This window comes from Carassius auratus, chromosome 30 (assembly GCF_003368295.1).
Source record: "Carassius auratus strain Wakin chromosome 30, ASM336829v1, whole genome shotgun sequence".
Classification (NCBI taxonomy): domain Eukaryota; kingdom Metazoa; phylum Chordata; class Actinopteri; order Cypriniformes; family Cyprinidae; genus Carassius; species Carassius auratus.
The window spans coordinates 6,186,302-6,191,034 of NC_039272.1; positions in this window are offsets into that span (position 1 = coordinate 6,186,302).

The following is a 4,733-nucleotide window of genomic DNA, read 5'->3' on the forward strand; positions in this document are numbered from 1 at the left end:
ATGTGATGGCAAGAGAGAGACTCAGATGTCAAAGCAGACACTTTCAGCATAGCCACAGGTGATAATGAATGTCTTAACGAATTAGCAAAGCTGTTCTCACCTTTTAGCTGTTTTCACTCTTCTTCTGCCACTCTTCTCCCATGCAGCTCCCATCACACAAACCCATCCCGATTCCACGTACCTGTGCCAACTTAGCCAGTAAATTTCAGATAATTGATGTCCATTTTATGACACCATTCAATAATGTTGACGTAATAGTCTTAGCGAGCCTATCTTCACGTCTATCCTGTGACCTTCCAGCTCAGATTGCTTACACACCATTGGCTCGGCTCTCTTTCACCTAAAAGCCTGTTAAGATTAAGTGGTTCTGCTTCTCTGCTGGATGATTTCTAAAACATTAAGATAGATGGAGGTTGAGAATGGAGCTGTGCTGTTTATCAAAGCATGACTTACCTGGCCAGAATCAGGGATCTGTACTAAAAAACACTGAAGACATCATGCCATATGCCACCGGAGCTACAGTATCACAGCAAGGCTTTTTTCATCTATTATGAGCTGATTTATTGTCGAATATTATGCTAAAGTGCTTTTGAGACGCATCACATGCTTTTCACCTCGTTCACCTGTTTTACCCTCTTTAATAAGTGTGTAGAGCATTTTATTTTATTTTTTGGCCTTGTAGAAGATTTATCAGTTTACTTCCTTGGAAAACCTGATGTAGATGTACAAAATGTTGAGAATCTGATTATTATGGATAATGGAATACCTTGATGCATTTGTTTCTTTAAAAAATGCAGATTTTTTTTTTAACTTTACAGAACATTAATTAATCAACCCGATCTCACGGCAATTCGTACATTTTTCACAAGGTGGCTTATTCGTACTAATTCCTACGACCAGACTTGTACAAATTCATACGGTTGTTGCCAAATCGTACGTATTTTACAAGTTGCACAATTCTTATGAATTTGTACGAACAACCTTAACCCGCCCCTAAACCTCACCGTCACTGGGGTTTAGACAAATCGTATAAAATCGTACGAGTGAGGTCGTACAAATCCGTACGAATAAGCCACCTCGTAAAATACGTACGAATTGATAGCGAGGGAATTAATGGACTTTAGTGTGGTTTAATTATTATGATGTTTTTATCAGTTGTTTGGACTCTACTTCTGATGGCACCCATTCACTCCAGAGGATCCATTTGTAAGCAAGTGATGCAATGCTAAACTTCTCCAAATCTGTTCCGATGAAGAAATAAATTCATAAACTCAGCATTTTCTGTTCCTTTGACCCCACAAAAAAAAAAAAAAAAAAAAAAAAATCTTTACATAGATGTTTTCCATACAACAAGGTGTAATAAAAAGGAAATGTTTATATGGGTTAAATCAGGTAAAAATTACTCTTTAAGGTAACATTTGCAGGTTACCACTTTTTACAGTGTAGTAATCAGGTTTTTCCCATTTAAAGGTAGATTTCAGTCTGTTCCTCACAGACAATATCATATTGCTTCAAATGATTTCTAAAAAGTCTTTTTTCTTCTTCTTGAGATTGACATCTCACTCTGAGCATTCATGTATGCAAAAGATTTTTGCAGTAATTTATACATTTAAAATTCCAATAATAGATTTATTCCTTGAAATCCCAGTACTTTGTTTTCCCCCTTTGATTTTTCTTGTCTGTTACATCTAGTTTTTAACAGATTCTAAGTGTGTGCGTTACAGAGAGAAAAAGTGAAACAGAAATAGAGATGAACGGGCAAGATGGTGATTTTAATTATTAGCTGTAAATCTGCAGTTCATATATATATATGACTGAAAAGAAAGAAAAGCACAAGCCAGAGAGAATTAATAAGGAAAAGACACTAGGATAAAAGAGAGTGCATGAAGGGTTGGAAGAGATGAGGTAGATAATGGATGAAAGACAAAAAGAGATAGAAAGATGGGGAGGTAGGTAAGGATATTGGTGGGGGTTCATATGACTCTCTTGTGTGTCTGTCAGGCCAATAAACATATCATACTCCATAAAGGTGGAGCACAAAAGATGGACTGAAGCGAGAGTCAGGCTAATCTTTAATCCTCCAGCCGCCTGTCTAGCACTGACTCTCCAAGGTCAGTTTATTAATGAGCAAACACAGAGACGGAGAGGAGAAATCATGCTAGAGAGTGTGGGAAAAGCATGAAACTTGACCCTAACACACATTCACACGTGTAACATTCAGCATTGAGCTTTCAACAAGATTTTCAAGCAACCTTCCTTCAACCTTAAATTAACAGAAGAGACTGAAAGAACCTATTAGAAAGATAAAAAATACAAATGAGATCTCTTTCATCTAAACTATTTAAACCACCATGGTGACAAATAAATATATTTAAATGTATTTGTATATTAATGTACTAAATAAAATGCCCTGCAATTGTACTCTTAGTATACTAAACTGGTATACTTAAAGTCTGCTAAATTGGAGCACCTAATTTTGTAATTGTTGCAAATTAATTGTACGGAAGTAATGCTGAAGTCCAATAAAAGATAAACTTAGTATACGTGGTTGTGCTAAAGTGGAACTATTGCAAATAAGCTTTAGGTACACTTTACATATTTTGCATTTAAAGACCGATATTATCCAAAGATCATACAATCCTCATCAATAGTGACATTAAAACACATTTTAGAGTTCATATTAAGAAATGTGCATTGTGCACAATTAGTACACCAAATTAAGTTTAATTATAATTGATATATCAGCAAGTCTCAAGTTATCCGTCAGTAAATATGTTAATAGATTTGAACTGTACTTAGTATGAAAATATTACCTTTTCTCTAGGGCAGGGTTTAGTTATTTTATATTTATGTATGCCGTTTTTAAGAACTCATGTTGTTTTAGTATCACTGAGTTTTTACTGTTATTTTGAATCAGATTTTATATTAATTTTTATTTACATTTTAATTAAAGGTTGTACTTGTACTTTCAATCTTAAGCATTTTTATCAAGTATCAAGTTGAACTAATAAAAACAAAAAAAGTTATTTACACCGTACATTGCATTTCATGTTTATTTTATAAATAATAACCATTGTTCATATTCATTTAATGCATGGTACATTTGTAGTTTGAAAAAAAAAATTCTACACTAAAGGAACATGAACAGGTCATAGCAAAAAGGTGACGAAAAATGATGAAAAACTTAATAGAGTGAGATGGTAGAAATAAGAATCTTGATCTTGAGATATATGTACAACTTTGTCTCATCAGAATTTCTCCTACAAGCAAACTTTAAATAAACATTAAATAAAACACTAATGGAGAACTCCATTAAGTCTCTTGAGCTTTAAAAGAGAAATTAATCCTCTGTGAAAGTTCCTGGCATGCTGTCCTGTAGTAAACCTGGACAGGCCTGTCAGCAGGGTTTGTTCTGGGTGAGAGTGGGTGTAAAGAGAGCCGAATTACTTCTAATGAGCTTTAACGAAGGGGCGCACTTTAGGGATGGATTGTACAGGGTTGTATTGTGGGTGGATTTTCATGAAGGATTTAGTTCTATTGCAGACTGTGTTGGGAGGATGTCGGGGTGCACTTCCTGTCTTCCGAGCTTCATGCACAGCAGTGTAATTTGTCCAGCCTGGGGCTTAAGCAGCAAAGGAGGAAACAGCAGAGATCCCATTAGAATGGCCTTCCTGCTGCAGGAAAATTGCTAAATATTAATCAAACATTGATTAAAGTGTTAAATCCTGGACTCATTATTCACATTTTCCTACTATATCCCTCGCTCGCCATGTTCTCGGCGCTCTATTGTATTTTAGGTTCTCTCTCTTTCACTTTTCTACTTCAGTATTCAGGGTGGGAAAAGCTGAACGAGTACACACAGGGGACTGAGAGAAAGATCTGAAGCTCAATAATACTTGTGCCATTGTTCAGGGTTTGTACTTGGTGGACGAGTAGAAGAGAAAATAAACCCACAAAGGTCACAATAACCCATTCTCACAGCTACCAAAAAATAATAATAATACTAATAATACAGGAAGATAGATGGACAGGTAGATAGATCATAGATAGAGAGAGATACCGGGACACTATGTTGAGTTTGACAGATGAAAAGTTTTAGTGGTGAAGCAAATTTTTACTGCCGCAGCGAAACCACCTGAGGGCTTATTGTAGACTAATAATATTTACTATGGTCAATTCTGTGTGAAAAAAACGACATTGGTGCAGAAATGAATCTGCTAAAACAGCATTTTATCATTGGTGTTTTTAAATGTAGCAGCAGTCAACATACTTTCAAGCTCTAGAAAATAGTAACAACAAAATATAAAGTGAATTTGGTATCCATAAAATTGATTCTTTATCCCTCACTGTGTGAAACTAATGGAGAAAATGAATGCATGGATGAACAATCTAACCCTAAAGTTAGGCTTAAACACACAGATATTAATCTCAAAATCAGTGTCCAGACAATGAGACTGTTACAACAAATACAAGGGGTTTAACAGCCATGACTTTGGTGCAGTTATTGATTTATGAACTGAAAATCCAAGTGAATCATTTATCCTTATATCTACCATACTGTCGGTATGTTTAGTGTGCAAATTAGACCTGAGATTGTATTCAAATACTTAAACTTAAATCTTCTTGTGACAAGAAGAAACACCAAGCTAGCTTTGGAACAATCAGAAGTTATCTAAACATATAAAGTCTAAAAAAAATACATCAATCAATTCTCACATATGATATTTGTAATA